Here is a 17,368-nt window from a genome sequence, read left to right on the forward strand (position 1 = left end):
TGAGTACAGCAATTTGGGGTGGAGGGGAGATACTAGGACTTTTGTTTGGGATATAGTGAGTTTGAAATGTCTATGAGACAGACAGCCACGTGGAGATGTCAAGTGGGCAGTTGGATATATGTGTCTGAATATAGGAGTTAGAATCCTAGAAAAAAGTCATCTTTCTTAATGGTCTTGATTTAATATCACTCCTGAATTCATCTGTAGCTTCTAAAACTTCCATTAAAAACATGGAATGTGACTCTGCCTAGTGATGTGTTCAGTGGTTGATTTCTGGGACTGAATTCAGAGAGAGAGTGTTCTTTTGGGTAAACAGAAGTAAAGAATCAGGATTCTTGTTTCGAACTTTGTTTCTTATTGCTTAAAACTTAATGATTCCATAATTCTTATTTTAAGAAAAAGAAGTTTTTTTAAACAAAATGGGCAAAAGTAATACCTTAACAAATCAAGCTTTCCTCTGCTTTTATGTCAAGGTAGTTGAGAGTACTGTGAGATGGTTATAATTTTTATGTTTATGTAAATGTCATTTTAAATATAATTGAAATTGCTTTTTGTCATTGAAACAGATATTATGTAGTTTTACAAATGTTAATGAATTAAACTATGCCATCTTCCTGTAGAAAAGGAGATACCGCTGGCCCCCCATATTCACAAGCCCTGCATCTGTGGGTTCAGCCAACTATGGATCGAAATGTGCAACTTCATATTATCTTCATTCAGGAGGGAGAACCCTGAGTTCTTCTGGGTTGGATCTAAGCATGTAAGACTATTGAGTTACATTTGACTTCTGAAGTCACTTTTTTGTCTTTACTTTTTAGTCAGCTTTTGCATCTTATTTTTAAAATACCTGTGTTAGTACCCTGGAATAACAGTGGCATTTCCTAGCCCAAACTGAGACTAAAAGTTTTGAATTAATCTTTCCCTCAACTTACAAGAAAACAGTTATCAAATTTGTCTTTAAATTATCTCATTAGACCCTCCACCAGCCTGTGAGGCAGGCACTCCCATGAGCCCCATTGACAGAGGTGGAAATTGCCTCAGAGAGGTGAAGTGAAGTGGTAATGCATTCCACAGAGCTGGAATTCAGACCCAGGTCTGTGTGCGTCCAGAGCCCCCCTAGCCTGCTTTCCAGAAGCATGGAGTAAAGTAAAACAAACCCGGGCATTTCAGTGAAATAATGCAGACCAAGAGGTCATGCAGAATGATCTCCTTTGTGATAAGCCTAAAACCTGAGACCTCATTCAGAAAGCTCAGGAAGTTGCTAAACCAATCCTTGAAGTGGGGGGATTCATGAGCCAAGTCTTTTCTTAGGCCTGTATCCTGTACAGTGGTGAGGCTACTCGGGTGGTATGACACCTGTGGACTGAGAACATGCCCTCCATCAAACCCAGAAGGAAACTTCCACTCAACCCTCAGTTGCACAGAAGCCCATTGATGCCAGTTGGCAGCAGCTGTCCCTGGCTGCTCCCAGAAAGCGCCTGGTAACTGGGAGACTGCCAGCCAGCCGCCCCCTGGAGACTTGAGTGAGGGGTTCTGCAAGCCTTGGAAGTGGTCCAGGACCTTAAGGCTCTGGCCTGAGCTCAGGGCTCAGAAAAATGGACAGGGCTCTGTCCCCATAGTGCCAGTTGTCAGAACACTGTAGGGTGATGGGGTCAGCTTCCACACCAGTAGCCTTCCATGGGGGCCCTTGGGAGCAGCAGCCCCAACCCCCCTCCACAGTGAATATTCAATCTTGTGTGCACTGCTGCAGACATCCTGGGTGTTAAAATAATGAGATGCCTAACAACCAGTTGGCGAATTGTCATCACCCTCAGCCCCCTGAGCACACCCCCAGAACCCCTAAGACTTCTCCCATAATTCAACAACTAAAGGATGAATGCCAGCACAGCACAGGGTGCCCCTGGACCCTGCTCCAGCATCTTATGTTGTCCTAATTGGTTAGTGCCTGTGCCTCATTGGTTGTTAAATATTTTGAATATCACCCTATTTCCACCCAAGTAAGATGAAACACGGAAGGCATTTCTGTGAACAGGTGATGACAAATTTGAATTGGCATCTAGGAGGGGAAAATTGAAAGGTATAATTGTGTCCCTAGTTCACTGGTTCTCTGATAGGGGCCTGTCGATAGCATCCCAGGCTGTTTTTCACTAGTGAGAAGAAAAATACCTACAGTGGTTATGACTGGAAAGGTAGTAAGCAGAGGTCAGCTCAGCCCCTAGAAACACAATTTTGATTAATGTTTTTAGAGGGCCCCAAGTTTAAGAAGATTTGAATTTTGCAGGAAGACTTCTCCACTCACTTTCCGCTCTAGTCCTACCTGTCATTAGAAATGTGGTTATTACATCTAACCATGGCTTGTTTGCTCCTGTAGTTCAGTTGGTGACCACCTGCCCAGAGGAGATGAAAGGTTCATTATTAGCTGAGCTCCACTAATTCTGATTTATTAGTGCCAAACACTTGCCTTTTGCAGCTGTGAGGGAAGTTTTCAAAGTTGATCTATTTCTGAGCTGCACTAGCAGTACCACATGTTTGTTTGTTTTTTTTAAGAATCTTTCACAAACACAGTAAATGCCCACAGATGGTGGATTCCAGGGGTATGTGAGGAATCCCTGTGCCCATCCACAAAGCACCAGACTGATTTTTCAGATGGTGCAAGATAGACTGCATCCTTTCACACAGGGGTTTTTTCACCCGAAGTCTATGAACTAGATGGGAAAAATAGTACCTCTTTTTCACTAACCTCTAGCTGAAATTTTGCATTTCTTTGATTATGAATGTAGCCAACGAACTGCAGTAGCATTAACAGCACTGTGACACCATCACCAATAGAGCTCATAGATATTTTATTTCATTTGTGGCAGGCAGCTTATAAGATGGTCCCCAATGATCCCCACCTGCTGAAATTCATGCCTTGGCATAAGTCCCTCCTCGTGAATATGCACTGGATTTAATAATTCACTTTTGGTGAATGAAATGTGGCAGAGAGGATGGGATATCACTTCTGAGATTTGGGTATAAAAAGACGGTGGCTTCTTTCTTAGGAGCTTTCTCTCACTCTCTTGCTCACTCTCAGGGAAGCCAGCTACCGTGTTAAGAGCTGCCTTATAGAGAGATGCATGTGCAGAGAACTGAGGGAGACCTGTAACCAGCAGCCAGTCAGGAAATGAATCCTGCCAACAACATGTGAGTGAACTTGGAAGCAGGTTCTCCCCCAAACTTTCAGATGGGAACACAGCCCCAGCTGACACCTGAGTGCAGTCTTGTGATAGACCTTGAGCCAGAGGTACCCAGCCAAGCTGTGCCCACATCTCTGACCCACAGAAACTGTGATAAAGTAAATGTTTGTTGGTTTCAGCTACTTAGTTCTGGGCTAATTTGTTACACAACAATAGACTAATACACACTACATTTTCAGATATCTTTAAATATTGTTTATATGTATTACCATTTGAAATTATAGTAATTATTAGACTAGCCACTGGATCTTGTTATTTAATACACTAAGAAGCACTTATGTTAATATATAACACATTTGTTTTAAACCATTTTGGTACTACACATCCCCATCATTGAAATTTACCAACTCTTATTTCTTAAAGTCTTTGGGCTTTAAGATAATTCATAATTGAAAATCATTTTGTTAACAACAATAAATAGAACACTTCTTAGGAGGGCATTATGGTTAGGTGCTGTAGTTGCCTCTGCCTTGTCGTGTTTATAGGTAAAAGCTCAAATCCCAGACTTGCCAGCTCTGTAACCTCTGGAAAATCAAAACAAAGACCGTGTACCCACAAAAATTAAAAACAAAAATAAAAATTGTTAAGAATTTCCTTATAGTTAATACAGGTTGCCATATAAAATTTCTGACCGCAGGGCAGACACAAGTGCTAATCAGCCAGAATAAATGCAAGTCTGAAAGACAACCAGTGGGTAGCAGTGACCATCAGCCTGCTCCTAGGAGAGTGGGGATTCGGTGAGTTAGGATAGGCGCGCCCCACTGAGCACTGTCAGCATAGAGAGGGGATCCTATAGTGTTACTTTCCTTTCTCTTCCCCAAGAACAGTGTTTTTAAAGTTTGATAATCATACCACAGTGGCGGGCGCCTGTAGTCCCAGCTACTCGGAGAGGCTGAGGCAGGAGAATGGCGTGAACCCGGGAGGCGGAGCTTGCAGTGAGCCGAGATTGCGCCACTGCACTCCAGCCTGGGCGACCGAGCAAGACTCCGTCTCAAAAAAAAAAAAAAAAATCATACCACAGGTGGTTTGGAGGTGATTTTAGGAGACACGGATAAACGTTCTTTATTTAAATATGTATTTGTTTTAATGTGTAGTAGAAAAAATGTATAACAACATATGAAATTCATGACTTCATGGATATAGTTACTTAGGATGACACTAAATATGTCTTTAGAATTTTTTAGGTTAGTTGAGTTAAATAAAAATATTAAACAAATCATATAGTTTTGGTGGTATGCAGGCATGACAATTATGAAGTTAGTTTGCAAATATTTGAAAGTTTAGGAACAACAGCCTTAGGAAATTTATCAGGAGACCAGATGTAGATCCACATTAAGAGATAACAAATTCATGGCTCTAAATTCAGTCATGTTGCTGTCAGGGTATTTAATAACCTAAAAGGCAACATTTAGAGGAAATGATTTTCTATGCTTCATGTCTCCCAAACTTCCAACAGCATGTAACACTGCCCCTTTGCACTCCCTCCCAGAGCATGAGAAGGGAGGGTGGGGTGGGCAGTGATTTGGAGAGCCCAGCAGGCTTCCTCATTGTTCTCTCATTAGTAAAATTAAATTCCATTTAATTTAATTCCACAAATTTCAAGGGCTAAAAAAGTTCATATTGGTGCCTAATCACCCTGGTAGGCTACTGTGTAGTCCTGCACAGTCCAAAGCAGGGGCCATTTGAAAAGTGGCTAGTCCAAATTGAGATGGCCTGGGTCATGAGTGGAAAATTCACAATGGATTTTAAACACTTAGTATGAAAGGACAATATAAAATATCTCATTAGTAATTTTTATATTAATATTGAAATGATATTGTAAATACATTAGGTTAAATAAAATATATTCTTAAAATTAATGTCACCTGTTTTCCACATCACTTTTTTAATGTGGCTATTAGAAAATTGCAAAATATGCATGGGGCTTGCATTGTATTCTTAGTGAACAGTGCTGTTCTACCTATATACAGACAAGAGGAAGTATCCAAGTGTGTGGGTGATGGGGGTGGAGGGGAGGGAGAGATTGGTAGGAGAGTTGTAGCTGTATACTAATTATTCAGATCTATGACTCTGCTTATACCTCTCCTGATCTCCAGAGTTGTATTTTCATTCGCTTTCTGGATATTTCATTCACTTTCTGATACCTCACTCGATCTCAAGCTCAATGTGTACAAATCCCTTTCGTCCAAAACCTGGCCTTCCTCCTTTCTTGCCTATCTTATTAATGACACCCATACATCTAATTAGTCTCTATGTCTTATTATTTCTTTCTAATATATATTACTCAAACTCATCTCCTCTTTCATATTTATTCTGCCTCTCTCTAATTTAAGCCTGCAACCTGGTTGTCTGTACCAACACAGATAAAGCTCCTGCCTTCAGAGTCTCCAGTCCTTCCCCGTACTGCCATTAGAATGAGCTTGGTAATGCACCACTTTGACCATGGCATCGCTGCTTAAACAGCTTACATGGGTCCTAACACCTCCAGGCGAAGTCCAAACTCCTGAACACTGCCTGATCCTAGACCACCTTTCCAGCCTCATCTCCCGCCAGCACTCATTTTCCCAGGCTGCTGTGTTTAGCCACATGTGACAGCAGCCTTCTCCAGTGGGCCCTGCCCCTCCACATTCTTCTTATTTTATCTTAATCCACTTCTTCCCCTGCTTTCAAGCACAGGCACAGCTCACGTGCCCCCTCCTCTGTGAAGCCTTCCATGTTCATTGCTCCGGCACCCCCCATGGCATCATGTGCACCCCGTTACTGCCCAGTCACACTCACTGTGATGATTTGCTCACATGTCCCTAAAATGAATCCCTCGTTTCTTACCTTGGTACTCTTCCCCCTTTTACTACAGCACCTAGCACAGGGTCTGGCCATAGTGTAGACCTAGTAAATGTTGGCTGGATGAGAGGATAATGGGTATGTGCTGAATATTTTAATGGTCCTAGGAAAAAAATTATTTGTAGATTTTAGCAGGGATCTTGAAAATAAAGTAGTAACTAGGTGCGAATTTTTACTTTTGCCTATAAAATAACTTTTTCTAACTGGGTACTATGAAGATAAAATAGAGTTTAGAACAACTGTAGTTTCTTTTTCAAATATATTCTTGTGCAGTTTTTTCCTTATACTTTCACCCTGGTAACAATGGCTTGTTGCTTCCATTAGGTTAATGAAGGAATCTGATCTAAAGAAATGAATCACAGGGCAAGACACCTAGATTCTAGTTGCAAGTCAAGTATATTACCCAGGTCATTCAACTTCTCTGAGTTTTGGTTACCTTATATATTCACTGAAGCTGTTTACTCAGTGATCTCTGATTTCCATTTCTGAAATTCTAAAGCATTTTAAGGCTTCAGTGGTCTCAATGTTGGAGACTGTAGGTCATAGGCTTGTTTTGCTCTTAATAAATATGCAAATGGCACTTTGACATTTTATTAAGAAGCATAGAGTTTAAATGTATGCATTATTCTGACCCATTCAAGAAATCAAATTAAGATAAAGGTTTTCTAAACCTGCAGCATTCAGTGTTGTCAAGGGTATGGTGAATGGAGCTTTCTTTTTTTTTTTTTCTTGAGACAGAGTCTTGCCCTGTGGCCCAGGCTGGAGTGCAGTGGCACAGTCGTGGCTTCTTGCAACCTCGACCTCCTGGGCTCAAGTGGTCCTCCTGCCTCAGCTTCCCAAGTAACTGGGACTACAGGCAGACACCACTACACCTGGCTGATTTTTTAATTTATTGTAGAGACAGGGTCTTACTGTACTGTCAGGCTGGTCTCAAACTCCTGAGCTCAAGTGATCCTCCCACCTTGGCCTCCCAAAGTGCTGGGATTACAGGTGTGAGCCACCATGCCCAGACCCTGGAGCTTTTATGTAGCCAAAGGGGGTCTAGGCCTGCCCCGAAGGCCATTTGCACTGTGTATCAAGTGAACTTAAATTGTTCAAACTCTTTGATCCAATACTTCTGTTTCTATAATTTATTCTATAGCATAATCCTACCTTTGCACAAGGATTTGTGTATAAAGATATTGACATTAGCACAATTATAAAAGCAAAGTAAGAGATAGCTAGATGACTATTTTTGAGAAAGGGTCTCACTGTGACACATAGGCTGGTGTGCAGTGGTACAATCACTGCAACCTCGACCTCCTGGACTCAAGTGATCACTTAATGTTAAGTGTTAAATAAATAAGTTATTAAGTAAGTGTTAAATAAATAAATGAATATAATGCAGTCATTAAAAGTCATGCTTTCAAAGAATATTTAGTGGCATAAAAGGATAACGAAGCCGGGCGCGGTGGCTCACGCTTGTAATCCCAGCACTTTGGGAGGCCGAGGCGGGCGGATCACGAGGTCAGGAGATCGAGACCACAGTGAAACCCCGTCTCTACTAAAAATACAAAAAATTAGCCGGGCGTGGTGGCGGGCGCCTGTAGTCCCAGCTACTCGGAGAGGGAACCGGGATGGGTTGCAGTGAGCAGAGTCGGCCATGATCCAGCCTGGGGACGCAAGATCTGTCTCAAAAAAAGGATAACAAAAACTGGATTCAAAACTACATTCATGCTTTGGAGGCTGAGGTGGGAGGATTGCTTGAGCCCAAGAGTTTGAGACCAGCCTGGGCAACATAGTGTGACCCCGTATCTAAAAAAAAAGAAACAAGTGGGCATGGTGGCATGCGTCTGTGGTCCCAGCTACTTAGGAGGCTGAGGTAGGAGGATCACTTGAGTCCAGGAGGTTGGGGTTGCAGTGATTCCACCACTGCCTGCCAGCCTGTGTGTCACACACAGTGAGACCCTTTCTCAAAAACTCTGTGTGTGTGTGTGTGTGTGTGTGTGTGTATGTGTGTGTGTGTATGGTGTGTGTATGTGTCAGTTAATAAGATTCATAATGAGTGGAGCCAAGGAAAATGCTAATTGTGAGACAATAGAAGAGTAAAAGACCCTCTGTAGGGCCTCTTTAATAGGAGGGGCTTTATTGTAAAGATGGGCAATAAAGGAGACAGGAGACTCAGGACTAGCCCCACAGGGAGGCACAGACTGAGCAGAAGCATGAAGCCAGACCACTTGAGCTCAAATTATGTCTCTGCCACTTATAAGCTCTGTGGCCTTGGTCAAGTAACTTAACTTGTCTGTTCATCAGCATCAGCAGCACCCAGATGCATCTTATAGGGTTGTGAGAATTGAATGAGTTGATAATACTTATAAAAGCACCTAGAACACTCCTTAGCACATAATAAGAGCTCAATACATGTTCATCGTTACTGTTGTTATTATTGTTAGTATTAATATTATTAGAATTATTGGGACTAGGATGTGGTTCAGGTACCTGAAAAGCCACAGTGCACCCTCAGTCCCAGGAGATGGCAGATCTCCCCTCCTCCTCTCTTGAGTCCACTGATTGACTGGCTCGGCTGTCCATTTTTGCCTGCTCTTGTTTCCCTGGTGCTAACTGTCTGCCCCTCCTTGATCGTCAGTTCATACTTCTGAGACAAGGAGGGACCTGAGTTGCCTCATGCATTACCTTTTCCTTGTCTGTGCCGAGCTTTTCAGGACAGACCAGCTCACAGTGTGCTCTCCAGCCTGAGGCCTGGCTGGCCTGGTCCAGTTGACCATGGTTGGGGTGAGCCCAGCTCTAGTTGATCTCAGAAGAGAAATGTGGGCACAAAGGAAGGTCTTTTAATTATGGGATTTTCAATTATTCTGGAAAGAGGACTTGAAGAGTATAAAAGAAAGGTTAAAATAAGTAACCCTGCTGAAGTGACAAGATGACCTTTGTCATTTCCCACCTAGCATACCAATTTGATTCCTTTTCAAAGCCTTATTAGTTACTGTTAAAATCCACAAAGGAAATTGTGTGACTAAGAACTGTGGAAATGAAAGGAAACCTCAAAGGCCTTTATTGAACCTCTGCCTTTCCAGACCACGCCCTTTCCACCTCTGCATCAGGTCACATTGCAGTTTGTCTACTTTCTGATATCTTTATTCACTTCTTTCCATTCATGGACTGGCCAAGAAAATACAATACGATATTTAAACCACACAGAGAGATGCTGAGGGCCTCCTAATAATTTCCTATGGCTGGGTGAGACCTTTGGGAAATGCTAATGGGGAACATCACCACCACAGGGTGCGCGTTCCAACCAACCGCACTTCCTTCTTTCTCTGATGCTGCCATGGACTCAACTTTTCACCACTCCCTGTGTCCACAAGGTGATCAGAACAATGACATTTCACTCCCTGGAAGTCAGTCCATTGCTACTTGAAGACCACACCGGCTCTTGAGTCATGACTGATAGAAATTACCATTTGCTCCGATGCCTATAGCTCAGTATTAAGCAGACAGCAGGTAGATGAATGTGTACGAGGGGTCTGTGCTTACAGACTTTGTAACATCATCATTCTTTCTGGGCTGTCTCTCTTTTCCAGATGACTATGACTTGGTATTTCTCCCGGCCAGAGAGTAGCACTGGAAACATTGAACACAAAGTATTCTAACCCTTATTGCTCAATGTGTTTTTCCAGAGCAGCCCAAAAGGTTATGCTGGGTTTCATGAGCTGCAGAGGATGACTGACTGGTGCCACCTAGAAAGACAAACAGCAGAAACTGCAGAGCTTGGACTGAGCTCAGACAAAAATCTCTGCTGCTTGTACCCAGCTTGAATATTATGGCCAACACTTGAAGAAGAGAAAGCATCACTTAAAATATTTTAATTATCCCCACATGTAACATGGGCCCTAAATGTTCTGAACTGAAAACCTCACTATCTAGTTGAAGGTCAATGACACAAGTTTCAGATATTAAAGGTTTATCACTGTTTCCTGTCTTCCTCTTTAAAAAAATGAAAAAAAAAAAATCAAATAAATCATCAGTTGTGAGACAAATTTCCTTGATGACCAAAACCAGAGGGCTCTTTGGGCTTCCTTAACCCAGTCAGCAAGAAACACCTCAAAATAGCAATACAAAGCCAGGATTGAAAAGAATTTAAAAACCATTACTGACAAAGTTCTTGTCAAATAAAAGTTATTTGAAAATAAAAATAAGGATCTTTTTGAAATTTTGGTAGCAGTTGCCACCTGTTCTCTTGGAAAAGTAACTGCTTTTACAGAAAACTCTAAATAATTTTCAAAACCCAGTAAAACATGGTCTTTATTGCTTATGTGTTACCTTAATTTGAAGAATATTTTTAAACGCTCAAAAATGGAAAATTCAATGTTGGTCATCTTAAAGATTCGAGATGTATTTCAGCCCAAGCTTGACAAACAAGTGCTTTATCAAGGAAGGTATCCTCTTCCCTCCTTAGCTCCTTAAGGACCACACTGTGGAAGGAAGACTGTGGAAAGGCCTCAGCAGGGGAGAAACCATGTGTTGGAGGCTCAGAGTGAGCTTCTGATCTAGTAGTGGCTTCAGGAAGGGATGCCAGACTTGCCATTCCAGCAGGGGTCGAGGCCTCCCTGTCTCGTGAAGAGGAAGGTGTGAAATCCTCTTACAGACACATGATTCTCTTTCAGTGTATTTTCTTTATTCCATCTTGACCTCAGGATGGATAACTCATCATCCCTTTTGGCACGGATCAAAATCCTTGGATAAATGCCAACCTTCAGTTTGCCTGCATATGTGTAACCATGGCCAAGGTAAACTGGTCTCTTGGGTTTCTTTTGAGTTGAAATGAGCTGAGCTGTTTGTTTCTTCTGAGCCATATACAGATGCTTTTTGAACTATCTTTGTGTTTGAGGGAATTTTTTTTCATGGTATCAGCACACCACTTCCTCCAAGTCATTACTTTGAAACAGTTTTGTAGAGGGAGATATTCCTGCTGGCCACCAGCCTAGCCAAGCAAAGTGATGACTGAGGGATGGCAGTAAAGCTTTATTAGTGCATTTCATGTTTTTGGATGAGTTCATGAAATGATTTCTCATCCACTAATTTTGGCAAATAGGGGGTGGGCTGTCATCTGAGCTCAGCAGTAGAAAACAGCACTTTGTTAATACCAAGCAATGGCTCCCCTGTTTGAATGATACTCAGAATTTCAGCTAAAATAATGTCCTCCGATAACCTTTGCCTGCTCTTCTCTTTATAAGAATTCCACAGAACTCTTTTGAATGTGGATTTCCACTTAATCTTTGATACTTCCGGGCTCTTGGGTCCTGATAAATTTTAGAAACTACAAGTTTAAGTGAAGCTGTTTTTAACTTCCCTTTTATTTTGCTTTAAATATTTTTAGCAATGACCTTTGAACACTTTTAAATGTTGCTATACAAACATAAACAGTGCTTTTACTAATTTTATAAATATTCCCTTTTCCATAAATTCATAAATTGCTTTTGTCATGAAAATAGTAATATTTTATAGTATTTTAAGAGTAAATTCTAAGCCTTTAAGAACTTTTATGCCTACACTAAGGAAAATAGGACTAGAGACTTAAAATACATAACCATGCTACATTTATAGTGATTGTTATGTTCTCTGATTCATACATTAAAAACTGATGTGATTCCATAAAATTTTGACTATATTTTTTTTAAACGTAATTGCTTATTTTGTGTAGGAAGTGGGAGGAGTTATCCTTGAGGCAAATCACCACTGAATTGACCCATCCTTTTATCAACTTTATTTTTTTTTAAGCCCAAATTCTAGCAAAGCGATAACAGGTATCAGTTTCTTCCCTAAGTAATATATTGTACACTGTCTTTATTATGGTTTGGAGGCATTTTAGAATAAAGTCGTAACTTTAAAACTTTTTTAAAGCTGCGCTTTTAAGACTGATTATATACATGTCACAGAATCCAGAGTAGAATGAATATATGTCGCTATTCTTCTCCATTGCTTGAACTTCTCCATGTTACTTATGCTATAAATATTTTTGAGATATTCTCATCTTTGTGCATCTTAGAACTTCTGAGAAACTGTCATCTATATTCTCAAGATATTGGAGCAGAGGAAACATAGGAGAAAACTTGATCTCAACATTGGTGCAAACAGAGGTTGGAAAGCATTGCAGTGAGCAGTGCTAGTGAAGAATAAGATGTGCCTCCACAAGGTGTTTTGCAGCAGGTTAAGAGTATAGCTTGGATAGTGGAAGTTCTGTATACAGAAGCCTTTGTACTTTGGAAAATAAGATTTCACATTGATCTTCATACTTGTTTTCCATGAATGCCCTGCCAATGACAATTGGATACTCTGTCTTCTGTGTGGTGTTCAATTTTGCCAAAGCTTTATTTGACTCTTGGCACTAGTACCTTTCACGTCAGAGTGCCATCAGCTTGTGGTGGCAGAACTTGGGAATAATGATAGGAATTGTGGCATGTTTTTTTTTCTCACTTGCGTAGTTAAATCAGATCTTGCCCCAAGGCCTATTTTCTCCCTGTTTGTTATGTGTCACCTCTGAAAACATTCCCAGACGTTTACTGTTCTCTTTGTTTACTCCTCAACCACTAGAATAAAGCAGCCTTGAAAATAAGTAGTCTTCCATTCCCTAGTTGGGTGAGAGTATCCGAAAAGCCTTTGAACATTTTCTTAGTGAAGTGAAGAGGAGTCCTGTTCTCTGCAGTGAAGGATTTGGAGACAAATGGCTCCGCATTCTGCTCTTGGAATTTTAACTTAACTACTAATTAGCAATGGCTCTCTCCAGGTGAAATGAAAACAAGTCAATGAACATAAAACCAACTTATTAATCCCCGTTTCTTAACTTTTAGGAGCAACTGTGTTTTTAGGAAATTTGTAGGGCATTTTCTTTCTGAATTTGTGTTCATTGAGTCTAGGGATATTTGGAATTACACAAAAATACAGAGGTATTAGTGAATGAGAATGACCAGCACAAATTGAATGGATCAATGCAGCTTTTTTAAATAGGGCTAAGTGTATTTGAAAATGAGTTTTAGATAAATGACATAAATGGAGACTCAAATGATTAGCACCTACTTTTTTCAAATATCAAATAGAGTAAATTATTTATTTTTTGTTTAATATAAAATTTAAAAAAATAACTCATAACTCAGCATTATAAAAGTCTTCATTCTTACATTGCATTGAATTATCCCTCTGTAAACAAAAGGAGCCACTTTACCAGCTGTGTTCCCACGTTTGCCTTCTTACTTGTCAATCTTGCCCTCCCTGCCCAACCTACCCTTGTTTCCTCTTTTACCAAGTAGCACGAACTGGGGAGAAGTTCTGCTCACTTAATAATCATAATAATAGCTAATGTTGTTGAGTGTTTAGTATGTACCAGGCACTTCACCTCAAAGCATCTGCCTGTCTAATTTAGAAATATCAAATATCTCCTAAGTGCAGGATGAAGAACTGTGCAAAGTGAGGAACATCCTGTCACAGGTCTTCACTTGGGAAGAGCCAGGTGGAAAGGAGATCAGTTGTCCTTCTAGCCCAGGACAACTGGAAATTACAGCCCACCAAGTAGATTGCTAGAGTTGCTTTGAATGACCTGTGCTCAAAAGAGATTTTTATCATCAAGTTTGCAATCATAAAAAAAATCTAAACTAGATTCTACCTTTTCTAAAATATTTGCATAATGGCTAATGAAGATGGTAGAAATGAGAGAAGCTTGAGTATTCGTTAGGTCAGCCTAAATTACACCTTGATTTCTGGGAACTTTGGTCTTGTGAACACTAAAATAAGGTGACTCAGGGTCACAACTGCTGTTTTCTGTACCTTAGACTTTAGAAGTTTACAGATGTCTGCATGTGCATAACATAAACCAAGGCATTCCTGCTTTTGCCTTTGAGGCAGGAAGAGCTATGGTAAGATGTGCCTAGAGGTCCTACCCTCTCCTCCCAGCATGGGATAGAAACATTTCTTAGAGTGGTAAAAATTCTCATAGACTGCACAAAATTAGCCACAGCTAATAAAATAAAGATAGTCCTTGGTTTATGAACATTTGTTTTGTAAACACATAGAAATGGTCACTGCCTACCACCCAGTCAGTCTACGAATGGTTAGAATATTTTATTTTGTTTATGAAAAATCATGGAGCTTTTAGGTAACCTTTAGGTTCAGATAGGAGGAAATAAGGAGAGGACTAAATCCCTGTGATTTTTTTTTTTTAAATCCAGATAACAAACCACTGGAGTAAGATATACTAATAATGGAGAAGACAATAAATAAATGTATCAAATTGGCAAAGATTTTGAAATGTCATAATAGCACATGTTAAAAAGAAGAAATGAGTACTGATGGGAGTATGCAAGCTAAAACTTTGAGAAAATAATTTAATTGTATGTATCAAGATTCCTTAAAAAAAAACTGTTCATGTCTTCTAGTGATTGTACTCTAAAAATTTATCCTAAGGAAATAATATAAAATGATTACAAAACATTTAGATGCAAGTACATTAATTATAATAGGATTTGTAATAATGAAATTGGACGCAATTTAAATGTCTCACAATAAAAAATATTTACATAGATAATAGAACATCCAGAAAATAAGATATGCAACTATTAAAATTGTGTTAAGAGAATAATATGGGGAAATGTGAAAAAGAAGGGTATGTGCAGACACACGTAGACATCCAAAGTATGATCCTATTTTAAATACAAACAGAAAAAGAAAGAAAAACACTGGAAAGAAATTCTAAGATGATAACTGGTTTTCTCTGGGTATCAATGGGTGATTTTTAAAAATAAGTGGGGTATGGTGGCACACACCTATAATCCTAGCACTTTGGGAGGCCAAGGCAGGATGATTGCTTGAGGCCAGGAGTTTGAAAGTAGCCTAGGCAACATAGCAAAACTATGTCTCTACAAAAATAAAAAATTTGTAAAAATTAGACAAGCAAGGCAGCATGCACCTGTAGTCCCAGCTACTCAGGAGGTGGGAGGATTGCTTGAGCCTAGGAGTTTGAAGCTGCAGCGAGTTGATCATGCCACTGCACTCTGGCCTGGGTGATAGAGTAGGAATCTGTCTCAAAAAAAATAAAGTTATTTAAGTGAAGGAATCAAACTATGAAAAGTGGGAGAAACTTAACAAAGTTAACCCTAGACAGTGTGTGACTCTACTATGTGGTGTCTTCCTCCAACTAAATGTCTTCTCTGATCTCAAAAAAATTCAGCATCATATGGGTTAACATGGGTTAACACCTCTCCTCTCTTTTAAAATAAAAGACAGCTTGATTTCCTCCTGATGCCTCAGTGAGATCATCTTATCCCAGGAAAGGGAATTACAATTCAGGGTAAGAAATATTTGGGGGACAGGAGCCCCTTAGTGTCCTGCATGAGACCAAGGGAAAGTTTGGAAGTGGCCTGAAGGTGGGGGCAGAGGCAGAAGCTGAGGCTGGGGAGCCCCAGAGAGGGACGACCCTTCCTCCTCCTCCTCTTCCTCCTCCTCCTCCTCATACCACTTTTAAGTCCTTTCCTTTGAGGACTCAGAACTGAAGTTTTAGTTTAGTGACATTATGAACTAAATATACTTTTGTGGGCTGGCCTAGCAATATACCATCAAGTTTTTTTGTTTGTTTGTTTTTGTTTTATGGAAATGGTCCTTGGATTGAAACGACTAACCCCCAAAGGACTTTGGAGCCATGCCCATTTGCATCCTAGTTTGCCTGGATTAGCGCTGCTCTGACAGTGATCTTGGTGAGGCTGCTCTTCATAATATAATATGAGCTGGGCCTAAATGAACACCTGCACAGCCCGAAACAGAGGGTAAATTTCCTTCCACACATCATCAACACAGATAGGAGTGTAAGCTCCATGAGGGTGGACAATGTTGTCTGTTTAATCTTTGTAGTATCTATCCCCTAAAGCAACCTTGGAACATGAAGATACTGAGTATTTGTTGAATGGCTGCTGTGCATGGAGCCCTAGCACAGCTGCTCGCTAGTTAACAGTGGCATTAGAGACACACAAAGATTATAAAACACTTCTATTTCTAGAAAGTCATCTACAGTTTTGTGCGTTTTTCTTTTGGCTGGAGAAGAGGGCCGGGAGGTTGAGTGTGGGGCCAGATGTAGGGGGAAAAGGTCAGTGACTGCAGGGACCTAGAGGTTGAAGAAGCTCATCTGGAAGGAGGAAGTGCTGGTGACAAAGAGGTGCCGTGGTCAGGAGCTGGGTGGGCTGTTGACCAAGGCGGAGGTTATGTCGGGCTATTCTGACACGTTGACCTTAGCCACAGTTCCCAGACCACTACTTTTTGTCTTGCCAAGACACAACTGCCATCCAAAGCCAAGAGTAGCACCCAGCTTGAGTTTTGTTTAATCATTGTTTCATTTTATTTTTGTGTGTTTTTTGTTTTTATTTAATGATGGTGGGGGTGAGGCAGGGGAGACCATTTATATATTTTTTTCTACTTCGTCCATTTATCTTCCTGAGGGTGTCCTACAAAACATAAACCACATGTGGTTTTTATACCCCAAATTTTTGTGGTTTGTTATTCCCAAACTAGTCAATATTTAAAATGTAGTCATGGAGCTGCTTTTTACATAAGCCACCAACTGATCATTTTGTTGGAATGGATATGAAACAGAATGAAATGGTCCAAGTCTTTGGATTAAGCAGCTTCCGTGTTGTGGGGAAATGAGTCAACACGGAGCAGAAAGAAAATAAAACCCACACAAAATGGTGGGGAACTGGTCACTTTCTGATCTCACATTTTCTGATCCTACCACCACCCCTGCATACATATTTGGAGTTAAAGGAACAACATATGTGCACATGCTCCAGCAGGAAGCATTTTCCTTTGTCTTTCCTGTGGCCTGATAGGGTATTGACCCCATCGAGACAATCTGAAAGTGTTTTTCCAATAATCTGTTTCCCCAGTCAGTCATTTGAAGAATCCAGAAAAGCTGAATGAGAGGAGGGAAGTTCTTGGAGGGAATCTGGGGTCATTCCAACAGAACAAATTCTGTTCTGGCCAAGCCACTGAGAAAAGCAGGATCTGCTGAAAACAGGAGAAAGAATCACCCATGCCTCTGTGATATGTTTGGTAACAAAATGTGAAGCCCCTTCACAGGATCAGAGGTGAGTAGCTGTGGTGGTCTCCACTGCCCAGGCTGGATGAGCAGAATCATCTGATTGGCCTTTCATGACTTTAAACGGAGCTCAGGCACATGTAGACATCCCAGGACCACCAGAAGCAGTGGCTCCCAGCCCCGACTGACCCCGTGCCCACTTGTAATAACAGTATTTTCT

The 17,368-nt window shown here is 40.7% G+C and overlaps 1 protein-coding gene across 3 annotated transcripts in view; it reads left to right on the forward strand.

Moving 5' to 3' along the window:
• The window catches only part of WIPF1 (WAS/WASL interacting protein family member 1), a 124,950-nt gene that overhangs the window by 57,256 nt on the left and 50,326 nt on the right, over positions 1–17,368 (forward strand). Inside the window, exon 2 of one of the 3 annotated variants that reach the window (XM_058440961.1) lies at positions 621–760. The exons of the other annotated variants lie outside the window; for them this stretch is intronic. The gene's annotated coding sequence lies outside the window, so the exon portion shown is untranslated. The remainder of the gene's footprint in view (positions 1–620; positions 761–17,368) is intronic. 3 annotated transcript variants of the gene reach the window in all.

This window comes from Hylobates moloch, unplaced genomic scaffold, assembly GCF_009828535.3.
Source record: "Hylobates moloch isolate HMO894 unplaced genomic scaffold, HMol_V3 SCAFFOLD_1, whole genome shotgun sequence".
In the NCBI taxonomy this organism is placed as follows: Eukaryota; Metazoa; Chordata; class Mammalia; order Primates; family Hylobatidae; genus Hylobates; species Hylobates moloch.